At 39.3% G+C, this 27,893-nt stretch overlaps 1 long non-coding RNA gene across 2 annotated transcripts in view; it reads right to left on the minus strand.

Annotated features, from left to right (window-relative positions):
* Positions 1–27,893, minus strand: part of LOC108391909 (uncharacterized) — a 146,066-nt gene that overhangs the window by 52,420 nt on the left and 65,753 nt on the right. Inside the window, exon 5 of one of the 2 annotated variants that reach the window (XR_012133387.1) lies at positions 730–27,755. The exons of the other annotated variant lie outside the window; for it this stretch is intronic. This is a non-coding gene — a long non-coding RNA (uncharacterized lncRNA). Of the gene's footprint in view, positions 1–729; positions 27,756–27,893 lie in introns of those variants that run through there. 2 annotated transcript variants of the gene reach the window in all.

A 27,893-nucleotide genomic window follows, 5' to 3' on the forward strand; every position in this document is an offset into this window, starting at 1 on the left:
TATCCTGGGTCTGCCATAATCTAGGGAGTAGCACTGATATTTTGGGGGGAAAGATCTGTTCTAATTATTTCTGTGCTGAATCTCTTACCCCAACAAGAACTGCAAGTTATCAAACAGAATCAGATTCAACACCAAACCTGACCTGGGCTTTTCCTTTAATATTTACACATAGAACATATGTCTTATTTAACACCTTAACAAATAAGAAGAATTTTCATTCCATAGGCCTTATAAATATTGTATATGTTTGACAGGAGAGTTAATTGTAATAAATACTTAAAACACAGCCCTGAGGAGACACCTGAGTTTTCAAACACAGCCCTCCATTACCTTAGAAATAAATCTCCAAATAACAATCCTATTTACCTGGTTCAGGTACAAAGCAAAAAACAAGACATCTAAGGGAGTCTTGACTTTACTCAGCTGCTAAAGACAGCAATTGGCTCCAGATAACTCCAGGCCACACTTTCAACTATTCAAGGCAGTGGGTAAACTCTATTAAGGCAGATTTTTTTCCTCCCACAGCTGCATTGTGAAGCAGGGTGTCAAATTCCAAGGATACTATGCTAATGGTGTCACACAGGAGAAAGGAAATGAAAGGCAGCACATGTTGGGCTCCTGGAACCAGCACCCACTCTTGGCTGCATGAAGAGGTCAGGTGGGAAGCCCTTGCCTCCCTCTGTGTTTCTCCAATTCCCACCCCCCATCCCATCCCCGCCCCCTGCCGCCTATCTACATTATCAGCAATTCCGACACCCTGCTGACAGTGCTGCCCCAGGCCTTACCACTTCTGTCAGAACACACCTTTCCTGCAGCCCATTTCCTGTAACCCAGCTAGACCAGCGCTAGCTACTCATTAACCAGCTCATGCTGCAGTTAGTGCATTAGACCTCATGTATTAGACCTCGGAGGTACTCTTCTTGCTTCCTGGGGTTCTCTTCACGCATGGAAATGAGGAACACAGGGGAAGGCATCTTTGAGGAATCCAAGTAGGGAACTGTTAACATCCTGTCATCCTGGACTGCATATTGTGACATCATATTATTTGCCTTTTAAAGTAAAGCTATGTTGGACAGGTACTGTGGAACAAAATGTGACCTGGCCAGTATAGTTTCTTCCTAGACTGCTGAGGATAAAATATACAGAAATGTTATGTACAAAATGTACATAAATATGACCAGACTAAATGACAACAAAGTATCAAGAAGGACAGATGAAAAGTTATCAAGAAAATGCAAGAGGAGAGGTAAGAACCTGGAGCAAATAAGCAAAGGCTTAAAAATGCAAATGCCAAGAGGAAAATACAAACATCTTAAACTGGGTTGACATTTGCCCCAGTTCTGAACCATGTTGATACATCAAACAAAGGTGGTTAATTAGCATGGGTTGATCCTTAACAGCAAACCACCCTATGTGCCATTGTATGGTGTTTTTAACAAGCAAGGTCATTAATACAAGACAACATAAACCAAGTAAATAATTTAGACATGAGCCTACTGCACATGGTTTAAGGTTCCTTTGCACGACCTTTGAAAGAAATGGCTCCTTGGCATAACTGATTGCCAATGAGAGTGAAATCAGGTGGAAACTCTCCTTCTATTTTGAAAGGGATGTCACATTGCGGGGCCAGAGCAGAGACCAAGGTGAAGCTGCTAGAAGGACACCTTATCCCCTCTTCTGCTGTCTCAATCCCAGGCTTAACAGCAGAGCCCAATGCCCTGAACAGGAGGAGCTTTCTCTGCTCCTCACTTGGGAGATTAGCAGAGAAGAAGCAAGCCTGTGCCCACACCATCACAATGCAAAACTTGATCTATAACGGTAAGAACTTAGAAGTCTTAGGCCAAGTTTAACAGCCGACTAAGAGTAACAATAATGAATGAGTTCCCTTTATTCACTGGTCCTGTGGCATGACAGTTAAATCACACTCTGGAGTGAGATCTCCATTTAAATCCAAGTTATAACCATTCATTAGACATCTTGGGCCTCAGTTTTTGTATCTGTAAAATGGATGTAATAATAGTACCTACTACTTCATAGGATCAAGAATATGATTCTCAAGAACTTAGCTTAAGGCTGGCCTGACATATACTAAATGTTCAATAAGTTCTGATTATTGCTATTGATATTATCCTTATATTATGACTACAAAAGCAGTAGATCATGCTGATAATATGTATCTTGGCTGCCAAGCACATTTCTCTAGAAAGCAGTGAGAAAGTGACTACTGTCTCCAGTCCTAGAACCACCCTGATGATGACTAAACTAAATAGGATGAAGGCCAGTGGGTAAAATGGTCAATGAAGCAAAGAGACCAAGGATTTTACCATAAAGATGACGAGAGGTCAGATTTTAATATCTTGTTTAAGCCAGGTAGGTAAAAAGAACTGCTTGTGAAAAACATTGTCAATGTCTCACTCTCTTAAATACAGCTTATATTAAAAACTGCTTTGAAAAATATTATCACAGTCATACCTCAGAGATATTGTGGATTCAAGACTATCACAGTAAAGCAAGTCCAATGAATATTTTGATTTCCCAGTGCATATAAAAGTTGTATTTAAACTATACTATAGTCTATTAAAGTTGTGAATAGCATTATGTCTAATAAAACAATATACACATCTTAATTAAAAATACTTTATTGCTTGAAAATTCTAACTATCATCTGAGCCTTCAGTGAGTTGCAATCTTTTTGCTGGTAGAGCGCCTTCCTCCAAGTTGATGGCTGCTGACTAATCAGGCTGTGGTCAATTCTTAAAATAAGACAATAATGAAGTTGGCCCTGTCAACTGACTCTTCCTTTCACAAGCTACTTCTCTGTAGCAGGTGATGCTATTTGACAGCATTTTACCTACAGTAGAACTTCTTTTGAAATTGGATTCAATCCTGCCACTGCTTTATCACCTAAGTGTTTATAATACTCTAAATCCTTTGCTGTCATTTCAACAACCTTCATTGCATCTTCACCAGGAGTGGATTCCACCTCAAGAAATTACTTTCTTTGCTCATTCATTAGGAGAAACTCCTCATCTGTTCAAGTTTTATTATGATATTGAAGCAATTCAGTCACATTTTCAAGCTCTACTTATAATTATAGTTCTCTTGCTATTTCTACCACATCTGCAGTTACTGCCTCTACTGGTCTTGAATACCTCAAAGCCATCCATGAGGGTTGAAATCACCTTCTTCAAAACTCCTTTTAAGGTTGGTATTTTTACCTCTTCCTAGGAAACATAAAGGTTCTTAATGGCATCCAGAATGGAGAATCCTTTCCAGAAAGTTTTCAATTTACTTTGCCCAGATCTATCAGAGGGATCACTATCTATGGCAACTATAGCCTTACGAAATGTATTTCTTAAGTAATAAGACTTGAAAGTCAAAATTACTCCTTGATCTATGGGCTACAGAATAGGTACTGTGTTAGCAGGCACAAAACAACATTAATCTCATTTTAGTTCTCCATCTGAGCTCTTGGGTGACCAGGTACATTGTCAATGAGCAGTAATATTTTGAAAGCAGTCTTTTCATCTAGGTATTGGGTCTCAACAGGGCTTAAAATATTCCGTACACCATGTTGTAAATGTACGTAGTGCCATCCAGGCTTTGTTGTTTTACTTACAAGCAGAGTAGATTTACCATAATTCTTAAGCACCCTGGGATTTTTGGAACAACCAATGAGCACTGGCTTCCACTTAAAGTCTTCAGCTGCATTAGCTCCTAAAAGAGAGTTAGCCCATCTTTTAAAGCTTTGAAGCCAGGCATTGACTTCTCTTTAGCTGTGAAAGTCCTAGATGGCATCTTCTTTCAATTGAAAGCTGTTTGATTTACATTGAAAATTGAAGGTGGCTCACTGTGGCCAACTTCATGAATGATCTTAGCTAGATCTTCTGGACAATTTGCTGCATCTTCTACATCAGCTCCTGCTGCTTCATCAGCACTTCTATGTTACAGAGATGGCCTCTGCCCTTACATCTTACATCTCATAAGCTAACCTTTACCAGCTTCCAACTTTTCTTTTGAAGCCTCCTCACCTCCCTCAGCCTTCATAGAATTGAAGAGAGTGAGGGCCTTGCTCTGGATTGGGCTTTGGCTTAAGGGAAAATTGGGACTGGTTTAAGTTTCTACTGAGACCACTAAAACTTCCTCCATATTAGCAATAAGGCTGTTTTGCTTTCTTATCATTGGAGTGTTCACTGGAGTAACATTTTTAATTCCTTCAAGAACTCCTCCTTGGCATTCCCAACTTGGCTAACTGGCACAGGAGGCCTTCCTTTGGGTCTGCCTGGCTTTCAATATGTCTTCCTCACTAAGTTTAATAATTTCTAGCAATGTTTTAAGCAAGAGGCATGTGACTCTTCCTTTCACTTGAACACTTAGAGGTCATTGTCAACTTCTTAACTGGTCTAATTTCAATATTGTTGTGACTCAAGGAATAGGAAGGCCTAAGAAGAGGGAGAGAGATGGGGGAACGGCCAGTTGGCAACATAGTCAGAACACACACATCTGTCAAGTTCTCTGCCTTATGTGGGTACAGTTTATGGTGTCCCAAAACAATGACAATAATATCAAAGATCACTAATCATGGGTCACCATAAAAAATATAATAATAATAATGGAAAAGTTTGAGATATCATAAGAATTACCAAAATGTGACACAGAGAAACAAAGTTAGAAATGCTGTTAGAAAACTGGTGTCAAAAGACTTGGCTCGATGCAGGATAGCCGCAGACCTTCAGTGTGTAAAAACGACTGTCTGCAAAGCACAAAAGTGAAGCACAATACAACAAGGTATGCCTATGTTTAAAGAAACTGGGTGAAGAAGTCACAGGATCCCTCTCTATTATTTCTTACAAGTGCATGTGAATGTACAATTATTTCAAAATAAACTTCACAAATTTATAGTGCTTCATCCAGAACATGGCATCATAGTATGTCTGATTCAAAAAGGATCTGGGAGACAAACCCAGACTTCTTTGACAGATTAAAAAAATTGAGAATTAGAGAGACTCAGTTTTTTAGCTAATTAGTAGCTTCTAACCAGAGCTTTTCTCAAAGCACAGTTTTGCTTCACTCCATCCACCAGTATGCATTTATGTGCGCCTTTCTATTTGCTCAGCCCTTGACAGAAACCAAGAATATGCATTTTGTCATCCTTAATTCACACACATGAAAAGGAAGTAACAAAAGTATATTATTATTTTAAAAGTTTATGATTCTGTATTTCAACCTGATTCTAGAATATGGTACGTAATTGTTTCCCAGGACTGCCATAACAAAATATCAAAGTCTGAGTGGCTTAGAAAAGAAGTTTATTGTCTCACAGTTCTGGAGGCTAGACAACTGAAATCAAGATGTCACAGGGCCATGCTGACTCCAAAACCTAGAGGAGAGAATCCTTCCTGGCCTCTTGCTAGCTCTGGGAACCCTAGGTGTTCCTTTGCTAAAAGATGCATTACAGCAATCCCCCACCTTCTCATGGCGCTCTTCCTGTGAGCATCTGTGTGTGTGCCCACATTTCTCCCTTTTAGAAGCACACCAGTCATACTGGATAAAGGCCCACCCTAAAGATCTCGTTTTAAGCTGATTACTTCTATAAAGACCCTATTTCCAAATAAGGTCACATTCTGAGGTTCTTGGAGTTAGAACTTCAACATATTTTCTGGGAGACACAATTCAACCCATAACATAGTACACAGTAGGTGCACAACAGAGATATGATCACTAACAAAGGAAAGTCATTGATGTTATACACCAAGGAAGCCACGGGTACCAAGTCATGAACACATGGAACAGACTAGTGGATTCATTGGATGTAACAGAGTAGTTTGAAGGGAGCTTAATATACAAAAGAGAGGAGAGATGTTTGAGAGGTAGGCAAGGACCCTTTCATGAAAGGCTGGGATAGAAGCTTGGATGTTGTCCCTAGGGAGCTCACAGTGACTGGCAAGAGGTTGTTGCAGAGTTGTTTATTGAACTAAGGATAAAAGCCCAGTAAGACATGGTGCCTCACTGTCATGCAGAAGAGATCCTGGTGCAAGCAAATCATTTCAGTTCAGTGTGTATTCCTGGGAGCAGAAATAGTGCTATATCCACAATCTCTTGGGGGCATAGTTTACAGCAGATAGTGAACAATTGTTTGCTGAATGATTTCAATGTGTCAATGTAGTTTTTTCATTATTGCAGATATAATAAAATTAATAAAACTAATAGTAACTAGATTGCTAGCAAGCACTGCGATAAGCACGTCATTGTATTACCTCATTTAATCTTCATCACAGTGCTCTGAGTTAACTGTTATCTCATTTCACAGATGAGGAAAGAGAGGCTTAGAGATTGCCCAAGGTTACAGATCTAGTAAGAGATTTGAACCCAGATCTCCATGACTTTTAAGCCCTGGGTCTTACCTATTTCACTGCAACATTAATTGGCCAGCTTTGCAATTTTCTTTGTTTATGCTCTCACTCCAGAGGTTAATGTTTTGTTTTGTTTTTTTTAAGTAAATCATTATCCTTTTGTCACAGGGGGTAAATCTTATAAAAATGCTGATTGAGTGAAATTCAAGAACATTGTGTTTGTCAATGGCCATTAATCAATCTATAATCAATTTGTAAACTCTTTGTTAAACAATTAACTTGTTGGATAATGTGTAAACAAGATAATTTTGGTTATGGCTGATACTAACCAGTAGTTAGATGTGGAGACCCAACTTTAGGGACGAGCACACCACCCTCCATTTAATTATGTTTGTAACATACCTATTGTATATGTGATGAACTTCCCTAGAAATCAGCCCCCTGGGACCCTCAGGTAATTGGGAATCATTCCTTCTGCCTGATTAATGAAACAGTCTCACTAATAACAAATGGAAAATCTAGTTGGAAGTGCAATTTAAAGACAGCAGGTTACAAATAAACAATTAATGAAATTGTTTTGGGTTCAAATATGTGATTTGTATTTGATGCCATAGTTTTGGAAAGCTCTTAACCTTGGAGTCCTACTGGGCTTTAGAACCTGTGAACCACTCAACAAGGGTGAGGAATTCACAGCTTTACCAAATTCTTTTTAGGATCCTTCCCTCAAGATAGGTTGAAAAACAATTCCTTCTTAATGCAAATGAGTAAATCAAGGCTCAGAGATGTTAAGACACCTATAGGTGTCAGGAAATCATCAGTAGAAAATCTGGGACAAGAACTCAATGCCCCTCCTCCCACCCCCTGCCTGGAACGCCATCTCCCACACTGTGGACCTGACAATGTGAATACAGCCCATAAACTACTGCTGACAAAGATCAATGTCTAGAGCAAACAAACATTGCCCTACCACTCCAAGTTGCAGTCTACTACCTCTAATAATTTTCAAGATGTAAGAGTGCTACACTAGGCCATATATTTTAAGATACCTGTTTACAGTCTAACACACATTTACTAATTTTTACTCTAAAAGAAATTCATCCTTCGAATACTCTGATGGTATAATATTTAAATGGAATATAAAAGCAACTTCCCTTTCCTCCTACCCCCCACCTCCAAAGGCCACCACCCAGGCCCCTGCTATGATTGGCCTCATCCGCCAGCAGCAATAATACAAGCCCATTCCTACTAAGAACCCTGCTGCTACTGGGAATGTAATTGCCCAACACCCCACAGAGAGAGCATTCTCTAAAGCACCAGCAGAGTTTTCCTTTGAGACAGGCAGAGGACTCTGAAGGCTAATCTGGAGAATGTTAAGGATCTGTTAAAACAATGAACTTTCTTTTTTTTTTTTCTTGAGTGAAAATAGATACCTCCCCTCCCACCCACAAATAAGGACTTGACTCTCAGCTCCATTTTCATCTTATCCTTTCTATATTATCCTTGAACTAGAGCTACATTTTTCAGTTCAGTTTATACAACTCTGGGATTCTGAGCAGAATCTAAACACAGGACCCATCTAATTCATTGAGAATCTTCCTGCCACAAGATTAGGGTTTCTGATTCCCACTGAACCCTACACGTGCAACTCTTCCAAGGTGACTGTACCACCACACTGGCTATTGTAGCACCTGTGTTCACTGGCTGCAAGTGAAGGAAACACAAGCATGTCTCCCTTTCTTGGGTCCATCACCTCCACCACTATTACCTTGTGTTGGCCCAGGGGATTAAAGCAACTAGGGATCAGACCAGGGACAAACCTTCTCATTCACCCTGAGGGCCTTTGCTCCAATTTATCTTTCCAATACAACTTCATGGGCTTTACGGATCTGCAGGGTGGCTTTCCCCTGATTATACTGGACTGGGGGAGAATGAGAGACCTATGCTTGCTTCCAAGGTTGCCAAATACCTATACTTGTTGCTTAGATGCTTCAAGTCGACAAGGGGGTGTTTTGTGTGTTTATATTTTAAGTGATAAGGAAATATATGTGCTGTTTGCAGCCATGACAGTGAGAGAGCTTGGATGACACAAATGTCTCCAGAAAGATGAGTGAATTGGCCCTTTCGGAGAGCAGGGCTGCCAAGAAACGGAGGGAGTAGGGGTGGTGTCAGCTTCGGGGAAACACAGCCTGGCCTATAAATTAGGCAAATCACTTTCCCTTATAACTGTACTTTAGAAATTGATTTTTATATTAAAATGGACAGATAGATAGGACATTGAATTAACATGTCTCACCTTTATCTCCTTTGGTTCAAATTAGCCCCCTGTTTAAAAGCTCTGGGCACCACTGAAGATGAATTTAACAAATTATTTGAAAGCTGCTAATCCTTGATTAGAATCAAATCACTGTGCTTTATCTTCTACAAGAATCAAAACACTTTTTAAGAGGGTTGGCTAGGCTGGGGAGAGGAGTTAATTTGTTAGAGAAAAAAGTATGTCATATTCAAAATACAGAATAACCTTTATACTGTGGGACACCAAAGCTCATTTCACATTCACAAAACCAAACTGAGAATCTTCTATCCTCATATCAATATTTTTGTTTCCTTGGACAACTTAACTAGTGCCCAAATATATACGGGCACCCACAAAGTGCCACGCAGTAGTAGAAAATAAGTAGTTTTACTCACTGAGCTGACATAAGAGATAGACAATAAATAAGTGAATGTGGGCTATATTGTCATCTGTGTTGTTATGAAGATATATAAATCACTGTAAGGGGATAGATAGCAGCAGGTGTTGTCAGTTAACAGAGGATGATGAAAGAAATCCTTTCTGAAGAAGTACCTTTTAGGTTACCCATATTGCTGAAACAGCAATGCCACACAAACAGCCTGGGCAGAACATTCCAGAAAGGGAGCAAACAGCAAGGACCAAGGCCCTTGGTTAATAAGACTACTCACAGGATACCAACATAGCTGAGCCACAGGGAGTTTTGGTGGTAGGAAGGAGGTCACAGATGTAGCCCACAGCTCAGACATGTAGCTTCTTGTTAGCCACAGTAAGGACAAATTTCATTCTAAGTATCACTGGAAGCTACTGGAAGTTTTTGAGAGGAAAAATATCATGATCTGCTTAATATTCTGAAAGAATTTTCCAACCAACAGGAATAAAAATCTCTTTTAATTCTTTATTTGTGTCCTTCACCTTCAGGTCAGAAATTCAGGTGATTCTTCACCATGTATCCATTTTTTTGTTTCCAGCCCCATCTTAGATTTCACCCACACTTCCTTAAACGTGGACCATCACAGTAGGCTTCTAGCTGGTCTTCCTGCCCCCAGTTTCTCCCAGGTTCAATCCATTTAGTAGAGGTGCCAAACTGATCGTCTCAAAATACCATCCTCTCTACGTTATTGTACTGCTTTAGAAGAAGCAGTGATTTACTCTCTACTGGCTATAAGATAAAGTTCAAATTTCTCACTTTGTAACCAAGAACTTCACAAAGTGGCCCCAAATTATCAACCGCTAAAACAAAATGTAACAAATCAGCTGCTTCCTGTATCTGCTCTTAAACATGCCTGGCTCATTCTTGATTCGCAATGAGAATGAGATTCTGTCTCCCTTTGTATCTGCCATGTATGTATTTGTCCTTTGGGATGTACTTCTCTGACGTCCTTCTCAATGATTCCAATTCAGGTCTGCAGTGCACACAACCAGAACCACCCATTTGAGTATATATTTTCATACTTCATCTTGAAATACTATGTACTCGCTTCATGTAATTATATGCTGTCCTCACAATAAAAGCTCATGAGGGCTTTACCAACTCAACAGTTTGCACACGCTTTGCACAGAGTCAATCTTCAGGCAATGCTTAGAATCATAGACCCATTAAATGGAACAAAAAGTGAAAGCTTTTCTGTTTCTGGTCCCTCATTTTATGGGTAAGAAAATCAAGACCCAAAGATGTGAAGGGCCTAGGATCACATAGCTAATTACTAGAAGAAAAAGAACTCAAGCAGAGGTCTCTTGATTTTTTCCAAGACATCATGCTGACTAGATCAAAAAAATCAATTCCAATAACTTGTCTTACTATTACCATGTTCTAACTATGATGGCTACAAATTTTCATTCTTTTTAACACCTTTTTATGTCACTATAATACTGCTGAGGAGTAATCAGATGACCACTGCCAATTATAAAAAGTATAATCATGGTTCTCAGTGACAAACAAGAGGAACCAGCTCTGGATGGCTTTAGCAAAAGGGAACTTACTAGAAAGCGATGAGAGGGCTTACGGAATTGACAGGAAGCTTGAGAATGGTTGGAAAGCACAGGCACTCCAAAGGGCTAACTGGCAGGCTCCACAGTTAAGGGTGAGTCTAAACAGCACAGAACCGCCATGATGAATGAATGACCCCACCTGCCCCTCCTATCCAATGCCACATGTTCAGGATTCAAAGATCCTCCACCCACACCCACAGAGTGGTAGATTGTTCAAATCTAAGCACCAGGAGATGGGGACAGGAAAATTCTGGACCCTTCAGCTTCCATAGTAGAAATCAAGAGCCAAAAACAATACTTCTACTAGGACCACTCATGAAGGCCTTTAATTATCCAAAAGAAATTGTGTACCATCATGAAGGAGGAATGATGGGAATTCAAACAAATCCCAGATGTCCACTACACCAACCATCTCTACAGAAATCAGAGTAAGTTGTCAGCTCTTCAATTCAATTTCTGCTTGGAATGATGGAATGGAGTAGGGAGGGGGAGGAGATGAGGTGATGAGACTAGCATGGATGTTTGGCTACCTTGCAAGGAGATCCATTACTTGCCTGAAATGGGTCAGGATCATTTCATCTTTGATAATATGCCACAGCATAGGTATAATTACATCCAATTACCTCTGATTTTCACCCAGGAAACTGACTCAGAATGCGGCTAAAACCAAAAGGAGGTTAAAATCAGAATCCTCCCAAGAGGTAGATTTAAATGCAAATACTCATAGTTCTGTGTTGATTTCTTAGCCCCTGAGTGCTATCAGCTCATGATTAGCATGATAACAAAAGATTATTGTGCCTTTCTGTATGCCTGCATTTTACGATTTGACTTGATATATATTAGGTTGTTTATTCCTTAGGAAAAAGAAACCATATAAATTTAGTATTATTTTTCCACTTTTTAGGCAGAATAACTGAGAGCCAGAGAATCCAAGCTAGGATTTGAATCTCAATCTATTTGAAGTTTCTGTGCTTTCCATCATGTTATGGAAAAAAAGAAAGGATACAGGAAAACAGAATATTTGAGTGCAACTCCTGGCCCTAGCAGTCATAGGTTTGTAACTTTGGGCTAACCATTTTGATTTCTCTGTGCCTCAGTAGCTTTTTCTAGAAAATGGGGGTAACTAATAATCACTAGTCATTTTTCCTCGTAAGACTGTTAGAAGGAACATATGTGAAAGGGCCTTGAAAATTGTGACTATAAACCTAAAAAATGCCATTCAAATAAATCTTAGTAATTACCATTTTTATGATGTGTAAGACAACTGGAGACAAGTAAAATACAGGCTCAGACACAGAAAATAAACTGGCTGTCTGAGGAATGAAGGGGAGGCAGGGAATGGGGTCCCAGAATGTAACTTTGACCAAGGCTACCTATGCATGAGGAGGAAGGGCCTGAAATATCTTGAATGACTGTACCCAATGGTATCTCAAATTTGGATATCACTTTGCAACTGTCTTGCTGTTACAGGAATAAATGATACAAAATCATTGAATTTAAAGACAATCTCAGTACTCTTGACAGATTGGTTGTCTGACAACATTTTGGAGCTGCCAGAGGAGGCAAGGTTACTTGTATGTAACTTTAAAACTGTCAGAAAAGTGGAGAGTAGAAGTAACTGTGTTCCTTCTTACAGCTACAGGTAGTGGTAAATCACACTGCTAGATGAAGGAGCAGGCATGTGACAGCTCTAATATTACAAATGAATATCTTTACGAGCACTGAAAGTTCGTGCATGGAGAATGATTTTTCTGCCATTCAGTAGGACTACAGAACACTGATGTATTGCAGATAAGAGCCAAAAGAGAAAAGTGGAACCAAGAACAATATAACAACCACTCAGCGGAAGTACAGATACAAGAAAAGATCCATTTGTTTTAATTTAAAGGTATTTCTGTTTGAAAGAGATGTGAAAATAGGAGTACCCAAATGGATGTTTACATACAATTACTTCCGGTGTGCACTCCATCAGTCTTCCTCTTTGTTATTGGAGTCTATGAATCATGAGTATTTGTTTTAAATATTGAACAATGCACATTCAAATACTCATTCTTACATCAAAAGCTATGTCAGCAACCATTTGCCCTTCCCTCCAATTGCAATAAAGAAATGTCCTTCCTGCTTTCAAAGGCCAAGACTTACATGTGGGTCCTGGATCCCAAACCTTCCAGCCTCCCAGAAACCCCATCAGCAAGCCTCCCTCTCTTCAGTACCAGCAGCCTTCAAGCTCCTCCCCATCCTCACCTACATACAATCTAGTATCTCTCACCTGGGAATCTGGGATAAACATACCAACTTTCAGCTACTATCCTCTCCCTTTAAGACCCTGTACAGTCAAGAATGTCAGAGTTAACACTCAGACTAAGTTTCTTTACCCTAGTTATTCTGCAATCCACTCCAAATAGGTTATCTTCCTATACTCAAAACCATCCTCTTAGTAAAAATTATTCACATTGCTTGGTTGACTGGAACATTTTTCATCTGCATCATTCTCAATTTCTCAGCAACACTGAAGACACAGAATCACTTGCTCTTTTGTTCTTGCTCTTGGCTTCCTTAACATTACACCTTAACCCCAGATTTGCTATCATCTCTCTCTGGCTATTGCTTTCAATCTTTGGTTGGTCTGGACAATCTGTTATTCTCATACCATATTCTCTCCCCAGGCAATCTCATTTACTCTTGTTGCTTTAAATCCCAAGTACATGAAATGGCCCCCAAATTTATAGATCCTGCCTGGCCTCTTCTTCAAGGTTTCAGAACTGCATATCCAACTAACTACTTGGCGATTCCTCTGATTGTCTCACAGGTCTCTCAAAATAGTCCCATCTCAACTTCCTGTAGCCCCTCCCACTTCATATTGGCCACTCCTTCCTTGCCCTCCACTTCAGCACTTGACTTCATTATAATTATTCATTTCCCATGTCAATAACCTCAGCGTTAGCCTTCACTAGAGAGGCCCCACATTGTCTCTGAACTCTATGTCCAGAATATACCTTGTTCCTGTCGACAACTGCTAATAATCAAGTTCAAATTATTAGCATCCTCCACCCAGGCAGTTACCGTGACCTCCTAATTGATCTCCCACTTCCATTTTCAATCCTTTCTATACATGGGGGATGTATGCTTCTAAATGCAGCTCTAATCATGCCACTCTCCTACTTAAACACTTTCCATGGTGGGGGTTGGAGTGGATGAAATGTTCGCATACCCAAGAGGTCACAGTTATGGCAGCTGCACCACAGGCAGAGCAGTACTCCTGTCTTCAGTTGTCACCGTATGTATGATGGCAAAAGGTAACAACTTGCAAACCCCAAGGGAACCAATCTAAGACAGCCCTGCCTTCAGTGTGCTTAGAAGAACAAATGGCATGTAAATAAGATGTATTTCGGTCTGCTAAAATGAAAAATAACATTTTAATAATTTTTTAATGAATATCATTCAAAAAATCATTTTGCAATTATACTCCTTTACCTGTAACTCTGTCCTTCTATGAAATTATCCAAAATACACTAAATTACTAAGCCACCTTTTTTAGAATGTCTTAGAAAAGTAAAAAAAACATTAAAATGGAATTATTCTCTTATTCAATAACTGACAATTATTTTTGCTACCTTGGAGTACACTATATAGAAAGCAGAAAAGGAAATTCACATTTCATGTTCACTTGACAAAATTCTTACATAAACCTTAGAAAGTATTTGTATTGCAAGATATGTATTTTCATTATAGCATAAACTTTGATTTTCTTATCTTCCAAATTATTTATATAGGAAAATCATGTTAAAAATAAACAAATATGTAAAATAATGCAAAAAATAAAAAAAATGTATTTAAAATTTTCACTATTTGCTGGAGGCCTAGAAAAAGATGCCAAATGTTAATTCTTTAAAATCAAACCCTCCTATAATTTCTGTTAACAATACTTAAACACAGTGGGCACAATGGGTGATATCATTCAGTTTTCTGAGCTCCAGAATAACATTTTAAATGTGACTTTTGCAGATATTAATAATTATATAAATCCAAGTGATAGTTCATGATTTATTTACTGCTATATAAAGTTGTATAAAATATAATATAAAGTTACATAAAGTTGTGCCATTGTCTACCTCGCCTGCCTACCACCATGTGGAGTAGTGGTGGTCAGCCCGCCAGGTGAAAATGCACAAGACTTCTCTGTTTTCCTACCAGAATGTCAGCTTTGCCACCTACTTCCAGTTTATGAATCGCTCTTTAGTCATCACCCCAGAACACGTGCACTCCCAGCAATCACCGAAACTCTATTCCTACTTGACCCATATTCAGGGCCTGCCAGAGCCAACTAATGTTTCAGTGGAGAAATACGTTACCCAATTCTCTAGGTTCTCTGAGCTCTCTTACCACAAGTTAGGGCATCACCAACCATTGTCCCTGGACTGTACTAACCTACTTCCTGAATTGCAATTTAATGTAATGAGAATTGGCCATTTCAATATATTGGCTAGATCCTCTGTAAAACTGTAGCTGAACATACTGTCTCCTATGTCTCTTGGAAACAATTCAACAGATTTTTTCTTGACTGTAGGTCTGAGAAGTTTGTCCTTTTGAGCAGATGGGCATACTTCCATATATTAGCCAAGGAAAGCTACTGAATTTGTCATGTTAGCTTTTTGCTTTGGTAGGGAGGAATCAAAGAACTAAATTTGCTATTCAATTCCAATTACTAGTTTATTGAGAGTTCCTGGTATAATGATTTCACCATTTCTTTCCTCCCTACCACACTAGAAAGATACAACACAGCCTCAGCAATAACACTGATTCACTACAGCAGTAGGACAAAGCAGAAGTGACTAAAAAGTCCAAAAAAAGGCTTTTGTAGTGGGCAAGGATGTTGCCTCAAGAGAAAAGTATTCTTGATTAGTAACTGGTTTGTATGAAAGTGAGCATTCTCACTTGACTCCTACCCTAGATAATCCTGAGTCTGCACATTGTCTTCCATTCCTTTGTTCCCTCTCTCACCTCCCTTCAGTTGGGAATCACTGATCTCAGTCAGGGGTTGGCAAACTTTCTGTAAAGGGCCAGATAATAAATATTTGAGGCTTTAAAGGTCATAAGTCCTCTGTCCTAGAAACTCAACCCTGCCACTCTAGCAACAAAACAACCATACACAATATGTAAACAAGTGAACATGGCTATGCTCCAATAAAACTTTATTTACAAAAACATGCTGTAGGCTGACTTGGGCCATGGGCTGCACTGGTTTTTAATATTTATTTGAATGTTTTGAGTCATTCATGTTTAATATGATAAGTCACTCTGAAGTATTTAATTGTATTAGAAGAGGGGTAAATTAAAAATAAAAACAAAATTCAGAAACTCTAGTAGTACAGACAGCCAAGATAAAATTTGCTCAAGTCCTAGGTACTGAAAATTAAGGAGTGGGCTCTCTGCTCTCCAAATATTTACACTGTGCTATAGGAGAAAAGTTGTCTCTACATGTAAGTATGACAGAGCCTCACACAATGGTGCTTGTGGGAGATCACAAGGACCTCTTGTCCTTCAAACCCCAGGACCTGGAAGATATCCTGATAGAAGTGATGCCGGATCCAGGTGGAGGAAAGGGAGTAGGCATTTCAAACAAAGGGCTGGTATGGTCCAGACAGCGGTAAGCACCCTGGGGGTGGCAGAGAAATTCCTCAGGAAGATAGGGTGGGCATAGAAGAGACCTGAGGAGTCATAATGATCAGGTTTGTCAAGGATGAAAGGTTAAGGAGTTTGGATTTTTTGTACTCAGGAGAGAACCACTGAAGGCTTCTGAGCAGGGAAAGAACTGTATCTTAATCTTTCTTGAGTATCAAGGAAATTAATCTGTCAGTCGCATATAAAAAAGAACAAAAAGTGAACATAAAATCTTTATAAGAATGATGTTCAGGATAGCAGAGGCAGAGAGGGGGAGGTGTATGTCTCTCCTTTGCGGCATATACAAATCACCTACATGTAGGACTGTTTCAATGTACATACTCTGATTCCAAAGATTGTGATATGCCTCCTAGTGGGAAATGGCCCGCATGCTCCATTCCCTGCTGGTGATCGTGATTCACTGCCTTTTCCAGCCACTGTGACAGTGTGCTGTGTGCCTCAGGAGCACTGGGATGGGGAATGCAAGTCGCAAAGCCCAGCAAAGAGGCTGCCGCAGAAACCCAAGCAAGAAGTAAAAAAGGAGGTGAAATATGATAATGAGAGTGGGGATAAAAATGAGGGTTTAAAAGACTTTGCCCAAACAGAACTTGCCCCTCACATGGAAAGTCTACTCTGAAGTATCAGAGCTGGTGCAGCATCAGCAGAAAAGGGGATGTCAGAAGGAGCACAGTCTCGGGCAGAGGTGAGTCCGGTGACAGGCATGTGGAGTCTGAAGTGTCAAGCAGATTGTGCAGGGGAAGAGCAAGCAACAGGTAAGCATGTAGGACTGAAGCTTGAGGGATCTGGGGCTGGGAGCCGAGATGCCGGCAGTGTCCAAAGGGAGGCGACAGTCATGGTCATGTTGTGCTTCGGGTCACTGACAGTCTATGCAGAGAGAAGTAAGCACTTGGGAATCATGCATATTTTGGTGCCACAAGAAGAAAAGGACCAAGAAGGAGCAGTTGCAGAAGGAAGGAGAGAAGATGCACTATTGCAGGAGCAAGAGTCAGAGTATGGAAGACCAACAAGGAAAAAACGATCAAAAAGCCAAGGACTGAGAAACAGGCCTGTGGTCCGAACAACGATGTCACTGTTCACCTTTGGGAAGACAGATGCTTTACAGCAACATATAGGCTGCAAGGGATGGAGACGTGAGCTGGGTGAGGAATTGCAAGTAGCAACTGTAAATCCTCTTGAGAAATTTGGGAGCTGTTTGTTCCTGGGATGCTATAAATAGCAGGAATGCAGGAAGCAGGAAGTCGGGACATGAAAGAGACATCTAAGTAACAGGAGAAGAGTTTACGAAGGACAATACTTGAGATTAACTAGCCCCAGGTTTACAGTCAGCCTGTGGTGCGATGTGCAGGCCTTGAGATGTTTGCACCCTGACTATGGTGGGTTGTGTCTTTCAGTAACGGGACAGCTGGCCAGCAGTCACCATCCCACCATGGGGACAGTTAGCACCTGAGAGCAAGTCACATGCACTTTGCTTAAGACATAAGATACCTTAAGCAAATAAGGCTTATGTTATGAAAAAACTAAGAATCTCAGAGAGAAAACACTTACTTTGACATGTTTATTTTTAAAAAGGCAGTTAAGAAAACACTGAGTTAATTGAAATAATGATTATGGACTATTTCTCATATGATAGAGACCATTCATTTTGTGGGGTGGAATGTGAAGACAAAGTCATGATTTATCCATGATTACGCAGCACTGCTGAGGGGCGGCTCCAGTCTCTCCGGGGACTGCAGAGATGCCTTAACTCCCAGCCACCCAGCGATCACTACAAGGATTCACAGGACAGCTCGCCTCAGTGACTGTGTCAGATCTCTGGGTGTCCTGGCCATCACTACTCAGTTTGCTCCAGCCAGTTCAGCTTCAGCTTCCTACTAGTCTCCTCTTCTACAAGCTCAGGTTTTCAACCAAAATATATATATATATAAACAGGATGTAGAAAGAAAGGTGTCATCACTGTCAACTCATGTACTCCTTTTCACCTTCTCTTTGTATGAGGTCCCTGTGCTTTTGACACTTCCTGGGACCAGAGCCCAGTCCAACACTGCAACAAAGTTACAGTAGGTAACAAGGATCCAAGAAAGAAGGGCATTCCTAACATGCATTTCTACTGAGAAAAGTGCTTGAGACACTGGGAATTCTGTCCTGCCCCAGATCAGAGACCAGACCTCACTCTTCAGGGAAAGAAACTGCTGCCATTTCTCACTGGTCAGGAAAAATACCATGTGCTGTGATGAAGGCGAAAGCCAAAAGCACTTTCTCAGACTTTGCCAGAGTGTCTGCAAAGCTGAGGTGGGCAGATCTTAACAGCCCAGGCAATGTTGGCAGTTGGCCTGACTTCACAGAGTTCACTCATCTCCTGCTGCAAAGGCTTCCCTGATTATTTTCTGGATTGAGCCCCCAGATGGGGAGGCTGGATCTTCCCATCCTTCCAGGTCCAGTCCTGGGAGGTGACATCATGCCCCATGATGACAGTTGGTTTGCAGTCAGGTGCACCAGGAGGCAGACCAGACTGAGTGATCTGTTGGGACATTCCAAGTGGCTGTGTAGCATATAGCCCTTCTGCCCTACAAGGAGCCCTTAAAACTCCTTTGTTCCAAAACACAACCTCCGGCACTGCTGTTCACATCCTAATCCAGACCATCCACTTCTAGGCCAGGCCATTGACAGACATCCAGATGATGCTTCTAGAAACATAGCTACAGTTTCTTAGCATCTCCACCCAATTTCAACAAGATTCTGTCCTTCCTCTGAATAGATATGATACTAAACTCAATGGCTAATGACTTCATCTGTAATGGACACCAGCCATATAGCCTTGTTGGTCCTACTGGGAGGCCAGCAGTCTTACATGTGGCCTATCATGGGGCTCTTTATATTTTTGGCAGAAGTGGACACAGCACAAATACGGTGACCACACAACAACCTAGCAGACCACCCAGCAAGTCGCTTAGGAGCACAGCACTCTTAGCCACAGATGGCCTCGAACAGCTCACGGGAGCTCCCATCCTGCGGGAAATCACAGGAGGGGCTAGAAGACACTTTCCATTGCAGAGTCATTAACAAAAGATCCATACACAGTTCCGTCTCTTGGCTACTTCTAATCCTCATTGAACTGATCTTGGTAGCAAAGTAAAATAGAAGCTGAGGCCCAATCTACCACTCTAGCATCTCTCCAATCGTGGAAAAATTTTAAGCTTCTGCAGAGCAAAAATAGCATAATTTCAGAAAAAAGAAAACAACAGATTGTCATCCATATTTGCTGAAAATATTTTCCCCAAAGAGTTAATATTTATATTACATAAAAACTCATATAAAATGATAAGAAAAAATATCTAACGAATGCCACTTATCAGCAATTCATCTTTAAGCATGAATTAATTTCTTCAAGACTCAGTCTTCTCACCTATAAAAAGGCAGGTAGGAATATGAGCCTCACTGAGGTGCTGCGGCAATTAAATGCGAAAATGCATTTCAAGTGTCAAGAACAAAGTCTGAGCATAGTAGGTTCCCTTCTTTGCCCAACTGCTCCAACATCAAAGTGGGTAAAGGCCCAAACAAATAATTTTACATTGGAGGGAATACCAACAGAAAACAAACATGTGAAAATATTCAACCATACTAGCTACCCAAGAATTGCAGATAGAAAGATACCTTACATCTATTACAGAAAAAAAATTAAAAATAATGACAGTGCCTTCACACTGTCAGTGAGGCTGTCAAGAGGACTGTGTGTTCACCCATTCTCTACTAGTGGTGGCACAAACTGGGAAGCCGTTTTGGAAAGCCATTTGGCAATACCCTTAAAGACATAAAATGCTCATATCCTTTGGCTCGGTATTCCTATCACAGAAATTTCTTCTAAGTAAACTGCTGAAAAGATGCAGAACTACAAACACAAAGATTTTCATTGCCACAAGATGCATTAGAATGAAAAGATCTAAAAACAGTTTAGTGTATAATATCAGATAAATAACCACATAAGGGAAAAAGCAGAGAATGCAAAATCCCACCTGTATTATGGTTATTTGTGTGTGTGTGCATGTCAACAGGCGTGGATAGCAAGAACAAATTTTAATGGATTGCTAGAATCTGAGGTGACAATTGTATCGGGGAAATAGCTGCTTTGCTTGATTTCTTGTATTATTGTTGCAATACTGTTTGCTGTAATACTGTTTTAATCTTCTTTTAAAAAATGACACGACTGGCATTTCTAAGTCCTTCACTTTACCAGATGTCTTTAACCTTTGGCTAGATCAGGTGCTCACTCCCTAATGCTTTTTTCTCTCACTTTTCTCCTCCTGCCAATGCAGGCAACAGTAACATCTCATTTACTGGGTGCTTCCTCATTAGTTCCAGGCACAGTATGCAAAACACTTTAAGTATGCTTTCGTTTTACATAAAGCCCTCACAAGCACCATACGAGGAAGGTATAACAATGTTCCTCATTGTTCAGATGAGTAACATGAGGCTTAACTCCCCTGCCTAATGTTTGGGAGTCCCTTGTGCTCTAGAATCTGAAGTAGGATCTACATTTACCCAACCTCAGTTTGCATGTAAACATCTAGTTTATAAAAATTGTTAGTTTTAACTAGAATGGGTTTATCTTCTTATTTCTATAGAGACAAATAGAGGCCTCCTGCTATAAAGCCTGCTTGAGGGAGCTACAGGCAGGAGAGCTTCCACCGATTATTTTATCCCTTGAATCCACAATTTTACTTCTTGTTCAACAATCTGTTGGTCCATCCAAAGGGAAAATGGAAGAAAATTTTAAGCACAGTACTCAATATAGAGTAGGTATTCAATAAATATTCACTGGTAGAATTAAGAATCCAAAGACCTGCTCAAACCCCAGGCAGGATCATGAAGTTAGTTTCCAAAACTCCCAGCCTCCACCTTCCTCCTTCCTCTGGTAATCTCTTACCATCCGTTCTGCTCTACCACCTCAACCCTTACTAATGCCCATTATCCACATACTTTGTCCTTAACCCATCAGCATTTAAGAAAAAGATATATTAAACTTGTAAGTGTTCACATGTTACCTCTTTCAAGATTGTTATCACTTGAGCCAGAAAGTTCAATGCAAAGAAACAAATCTCTAATTGTAAAATGTTAGATTCCCAGGTATCAGTCAGTAGAAAAAGAAACAGCTAGTGTCAGCAGTTGATAAATCCTTTAAATGATAGTTGAAAGAACCACTTTGTCAACAAAGCACAACATGCCTACCTATTATCACATGCATACATTAAATCACTTTTTTCAAACCATAAATAAATATAGTGCCCAATACTTGGACATCTTAAATATAAATTGTTTTTAATATTTGTGTGCACATTAATTCTTAAATTTAAAAAAAAATCAATGCACTGGGAAGCTTTTCTATTATAAGGTACAGATAAATAAAACCAATGAAAAGTTCCCTTATTATATAATACCTATGAAGGATAATTATAACTGTGCAACCACTGAAAACAGCTTTATAATATAAAAAAAGGACATTTGCCAAAGCCCTTGCAGTTTCCAGATTGATTAAACTTGACATCTGTCTAACTTAATAGGACCGATCTTAAAGAATTCAGCTCTTCTTTCTTTATCCATTGTTGCTCCAATTGGACCTTGTTAATGGCTTTATTAGTATCAGACTGGATAAAAGGGATTGGGCTTTCTACCTTCATCTACACAATTTCCCAGTGTGTAGATTCAGGTAATAAAAAAAAAACCAAGTTCTTTTAGAATTTGCTCTTGCTGAAGAAAAATGTTCTTGAAACTATGTTTGGGTCTTCACTGGAAATACTGATTTCATTTGACCAGTAAGGGAGAATACTGCATGGAGTATATATTTTCTGATTAAAGTGGTTCACCTGGCCAGGACGGCGTTCACATTTCTGGCAGACAACGGACTATTTACAACTACAGGTGTACTTCAGTTATTTCAACACAACAGTCTGCTTACCACGGTGGGCAGTAATTGACCACCCTGTTACACTAGCAGAACGATCCATACCAATGGATTGAGCCAGCCCTCCTCCCAGGGGGTCAGGGCATGAAGCAGACATCCTAATTATCCACAGCTAGCTGAAGCTGTACATACTGGGGCTTTTTCCGTTGGCTTCTTGGCAATATAAGATACAGAGAAGCACAAGTGTCCAAGATGTTAGATCTGCAATGTCAACACCTAAAGAATATGTAACCCCACATTAAGCAGGGTGCTAGTCTCGTTGTCCTACAGTGCTCACTGCAGCTCCTCCCTCAGCCTCCTCAAAGCCTTGACTTTGGGAGTAAATCCTGGAATGATGACCAGGGCCAATTTAGATGCTGAAATTGAAAAACACTGTCAGAAATTCTCTCCATATGCAATTTATTGGCAAATGCTATCAGTATTTGCATACATGCTCTCTCTCTCTTCTCTCTCTCTCTCTCTCTCCCCCTCACAGTCAGCAGTCAGGAACTTTGAACTGCATTTGTAAATGATATGGAAGTCAGAATAAGAGATAATCATAGGTTGATCTTGAAAGAAAATGAGAGCCCTAGCTTCTCACATAAAAATCCCAATTATATTCAGACATTTCCATCCAGTGACCCTGCAGAGAGCTAAATATCACAATGTACAATGTTTCCTCATAACCAGGAAAATCTAATAAGTTATATGAATTTCCTTGTTGGTGAATCAAGATTTATTATGATCCTATTCTCACAGCTCCATTGGGGTCAGGTCCTCATTTTCCTCTCCAGCCTCATCTCTCCTCTTGCCTCCCCTGGCCTGGATTCTAGGCCCTGGTATGTCTGCCAAATGCCCCAAATTGATAGGCTTAGAGACAAAGCACAGAGCTATGAGAGCACAAGCACTTACAATCTAACATGGTTGTTCTTTGCCTGGCTCTGCTTACCACCCTTCAAAATGCCCTTCCTCCAGGAAGCCCTCCATGATCTATTTGCCTTTAGGCTTCTTCTATGCATTTCCATTGTGCCTTGTGCATATATCCCTATGATAACACCTATCACATTTATGGTAGCAATAAGGTAAATTGTCCACCTGCCAGATTATGTCTGGAAAATCTATTATAAGAGTATTCACTTCCATGTCTGGCTCATACTAAGGACTGAATAAGTGTTAGATGAACAGATAGATGAATAAAAATATAAATGAATGAATGCCAAACCTTTTACCTATAAAATCCTTTCCCTCTTCCTTTATTGAGCTATTAACACCCTCCTTCTCTCATAGACAAGCAGGTAATGAACATACTAAAAACATGGAAATGTTAAAAAACAAATATGAATAGAGTTCAAAAATTGAATTGTGGTGAAGGTTGCACAACTTTGTAAATTAACTAAAAGTTATTGAATTGCATGTGTAAATTTTATAATATGCAAATGATAACCCCATTTTAGCTCTTAAAAAAAATGAACAGAAAATAAAATGTTTCCCTTACGGAATGGCCCAAAATGAGAACACTTCAGAAATGGAAAATGGTTAAAAAAGTGGCATGATAATTGAGAGAAGTAACTGTGGAAATCCTCATTGAATTTTTTGGTGAGTGAAATTACGTGTCACCTGGACAAGACATTGCTAGGAACTTTCCACCAAATATACATAATGAGAGTGGGAGAGTTCACGGGCCTATTTTCAAGTTGGCAGAAGGAACCCACCCAGTTTCAGAGTTTGATTCATGATTTCAAAAACAACAGATTTATTTTATTAATCCCACCCATTAAATTAATGAATTGAGTTCAAATTAGGTAGTTGAACTCTAAAAAATGTGTTGACAGTAAATTAAAAACAATACAATTTTGCAATGAAACTTTATTCACTTAATTTTTGTAGTTTGCCATTTCCAAGCAAATAAGTGTTATCTTTTTTTAGTCAGTTTTACTGATTAAAAAAATTTTCTTTGGGGTGTGCCAGATCATATCTAATGGGTTGCAAGTGAAGGGATTTCTCCATACAGTCTCTAACACCTAAGTAACATAAAAGTAGCTTTGTTTTCCTTTTAACTTTCTTAACTACCTTACATTGAGAAGGGATCCATTTTAAAGACATCCTCTTTTATAAATAATAGTAAGTGCTTTATTCTGTCCATCAAAATTATGTTGAAAATTCCTTTTCAACCCATTTTATGATATCTCCATCTTTTCAAGAGACTTTATTATTAAGAAGGGAAATCACACCGTAATAACAACAACTTCAGACCTCTGTTCTGTGTGAAGATAGCCTGAGGTATAAATTCAACATGCAAATAATTCTTTTTATTATCTGCCTGTTAAAATATAGAATAAAAGTTAAAGCCAATGAATTCCTGTTGGAAACATCAAAGTTAAATACGTTCCTTGACAGACATTTAATAAAATCAGATAGGAAGAACTGGAAGGCTAAGTTGTTATAAACATCAATTGGCATGTCTTGCAGTTCTTGGTGGTCTAAGAGCACCGCTTTAAATTTCAAAGGATTTGACTAAAGACAGCTTTACAGTTGCTCTCAAGTCTTCATATCTGAAAGAATCCTTCTACAGATCTAAAATGGGCCAATTTGATACTTACTGCAGAGCCGTCATGGTCTTGCAAGAAATCTGCATTTGTTACTGTAGTTCCAATGAGAATATCTTTTTTTTTATTGGGGTTGAGGGGAGGATGTGAGGGGCACACAGATCATTCACAGCTGTCCTTGTCAAGCAGTTGCTTTTTATTTGTGACCATTGCTGGATTCAACACTATCCTAGCATTTCCACACTTGTTATTAGTAGGGATTTTTTTTGTTACCCGTCGTTCTGATTAAAAGCACACATTACATTCTTTCTAAATTATGTGTCACTTTGTTGTGATTGTTATTTCTGGCAATTTAATAGTCTGTGAATAGGAAAGCTTTGAAATGACTGTCCTCTGTCCTTTGGCATAAACCAATTACCAGGATTTAAATTTATCTGACAAAAACTGTAGTGACAGGTTTGAGAACAAAGTGGTTTTAAATTGTTATTTTTGAGTATTTAACCTTTCCTGTTTTCTATAACTAGATGTTTTCAAGTACAGTACATGATCATGGAAATAGCATCAACTTTTCTTATTTCCTTAATAACAAGCATATCTTACAGACTTTTCTATACCCTTTACTGAATTTAAATGAACTACCTCCAATTGTGATAATAGAGTGGTATATGAAAACTTCAGAACCAAGGCTGATTCCTAAAAACAGAATTTGACTCTTGAAAAAGCAAGTGCAATTATTTTTCAATTTTCTTTATGGAAAAGGAATTAAGAGCAGAAATACTTCTACTCAACTTAAAACTCTACCTGAGAGGTATCCAAATCGCATTTACAATGTGATACTACCAGGCTTCCCTACAGAAAGTTAGAGTGTTTTGTTAGCTGTGGACAATTATTATTCATGATGCACCTATAGAAAAATTCTTCCAGCTCTACTTGGTATGGACAGAATCACAAGAAAATGTACAATGTGTTCACCAGGCACACTGTCAGACAAAGCATCTCCTGGGCAACTTGACACAGTAACAAAAGTAGCCAAATTAATTCCCAGCCACATACTGTACAAAAGTTGACATCACTTTCCCAAGCCATAAAAGAGTTGAAACATTAAAAGATATGCCTGACTAATAGGATATGAAGTAAAATAATGAAAAGCACTTTTCTTTGGTTATTCTCAAACAGGCCATAAATATTTACATCCCATTATAAAACACCTTAATAGCTCGGTAGATTGAATGCAATAGTGCTTAATGCAATATAACTCCAAATGCTTTACAACTCCAATGGACTTTTTAACTACACCTTACAGAGTTTACCATGCAGGAAAATCTGTGAGTTGGCTGCTTAATGTTCTTTGTTTGAAAAACAGGCAGAAGAAACATTGTATGTATTATATGGACAGTATTTATTACAATAACATCTATATTTATATACAGTTTCATCCAAAAGGCCAGGTGAGTCCTCAAGGAATCAGACAAAGGCACTAGGTTTATTTCCTGAGGATGACTGCCCCCCTTATCCACACATCTTATGGAAAGGAAAATGTGTATGTAGAACAAAGCACCTCAGGTCTTATATACCTTTCATTTAAATAGTGCATTATGGTTCACCAAGAATTTTCTCATTTTCTTACTTGATTAAAACAATCCTCTGAAGCAAGTAAAAGGAGATGGGAAGAAATGGGTCCAGGAGGAAGAGAATGGATATTTATTGAGCACCTACTGTGCCCCAAACACCATAAGAATGTGAATCTATTCATTGGCTGCATTCTGAAAATCATATGGGGTACATCTTTCATTTACAAATTACAGATGAGGCTCAGAAAGATTAATTACCTTAGCCAGTGTCATAGAGGTAATAATTGGCAGAGCTGGGATTCATTTTGGAGTCTTATTCTAAAAAGAAAAAGTGTTCTTCTGCCTATTAATTGTCAATATTGATTCTTGGATAATGCTCAGATTGTAGTCTTCCCAATATTTTATTATTATAATGCCCTTTCTCATATTAAGTAGCAAAACTTTTTAAAGGTTTCTTTAGTGGCTGTTTTAGAAGTATCCTTTTCGGCAAAATAAAACAATGGGAAGCTCATGTTGGTCTTCCATATTTAATTCCATAGGTGTGTGAAATACAGAACTCTGAGACCCAGTATGTTCTGTTTTCTCCATACAGTGATCTAGAGGAGGCCTGTCACATATATTCAAAGACTAGGGTCCTCCACTTCTGCAGACAAATGGGATGGGGAAGAGAGAAAAACTCTCTTTGGTTCATGAATAACATATGAATGACTTACAAGTGGATTAGCAAAGGGAAACTATGTATCTTTCAACCCCTCTACTAGTGGTCCGGTTGCCCACTGCCCCCATGTGAGAGGAACCCTGAGAGTTCTGCATCCAGGAGTTATCAGAATGCCCTTCCTCAACTTTTATTTCTTAGTCCAGTGGATCTGAGACCTGGAGAGGTCTGTTGAGACACCCGAGGAAACATTAAAAGGCAATGGAGGTAAATGGGGAGTGCTTCAGCCCTATCAGCAATATTTTTAGTTACTTTACATATGGAGGTTTCATTTTATGATTTCTTTTAAAAAAGAGCTTGGTACTATATAACTGTACATATATATAGATACAGACAAACAGATATACATTGAAAACCTCAGCCCAGTGCTAATGGCCTCACATGCTAAACACGTACAAACCTAGTAATGAGGCTTGGGAAACTATTTTTAATACTACAGAAGCACTAACAGTCCATTTTAATGTAGTGAATTAACTTTTTAAATAAAGAATACTTGTTATTGAATGAATGTTTGGTTAACTTCTGCTTTGGAGAATATGGGATTTGCATCCCGGGGTGCTCAGAATACCAATTATACAGGTCTTTGATGGACCACAAAGAATAAAGGAATTACTTAACACTTTAAATAAATAAGTTAGTTTGAAAGACCAAAATAATTCAAATCATGGAACCTATGTGTTGGCAGCTGCGCCCATAAGATGGCGCTGGCCGGAAGGCCCAACACTGCCTAGTTTCAAAACACCTCACCCACTAAACCACATGCTAATTGCGCCTTGGCATAAGGACCAATGAGAATCACCAAGCTGTCA

Source organism: Manis javanica, chromosome 7, assembly GCF_040802235.1.
Source record: "Manis javanica isolate MJ-LG chromosome 7, MJ_LKY, whole genome shotgun sequence".
NCBI lineage: Eukaryota > Metazoa > Chordata > Mammalia > Pholidota > Manidae > Manis > Manis javanica.